We start from the raw sequence: 567 nt of genomic DNA, 5'->3' as shown, positions 1-567 counted from the left end.
CTGAGAACCTGAACCTACATCACGAGAAGATGTAGCGCACATATGCGTCAGTACTTGAAAGGTGCTGAGCATGCATGATAGAGTAAAGTTGAATTAACATATAACTTAACAAAGCAATAAACCAATGAAATAATTTAAACATGATATAGATACTGAATACTAAGCTAACTGAATGCAATGACCAATTTATAACATGCTGAGACTGAATACTGAATATACTGATACATGGTCAATGCAATAGAATCTGACTGAACTGTGGGAGCTACTAATAACTGACATAAAACCACATGAGTTAAATGTAGAGTCCGATGTATACGCCCCATCGAGAGGACCCAATACACCCGGCCAAAGGTGTAGAGGCATCCTGGCGTGATCACTAAAATGATGCCCACAGAGGGACTTACACCTACGTGGCTCGTAGTTTTGGGACTATATGGGTACGTTGAACCCTAGTTTAACTCGGTATTATGCTACTCCTAATAGATTAAGTGATTAACATATTATGACTGAATTTCTGTAATACGGGATAACTCAAAATTGACATGCAAACTGAGAATGCACATTAAT

This window comes from Solanum tuberosum, unplaced genomic scaffold (assembly GCF_000226075.1).
Source record: "Solanum tuberosum cultivar DM 1-3 516 R44 unplaced genomic scaffold, SolTub_3.0 scf00198, whole genome shotgun sequence".
Taxonomy (NCBI): domain Eukaryota; kingdom Viridiplantae; phylum Streptophyta; class Magnoliopsida; order Solanales; family Solanaceae; genus Solanum; species Solanum tuberosum.
The sequence above is the reverse complement of the archived record's forward strand: the minus strand, read 5'-3'. Positions refer to the sequence as shown.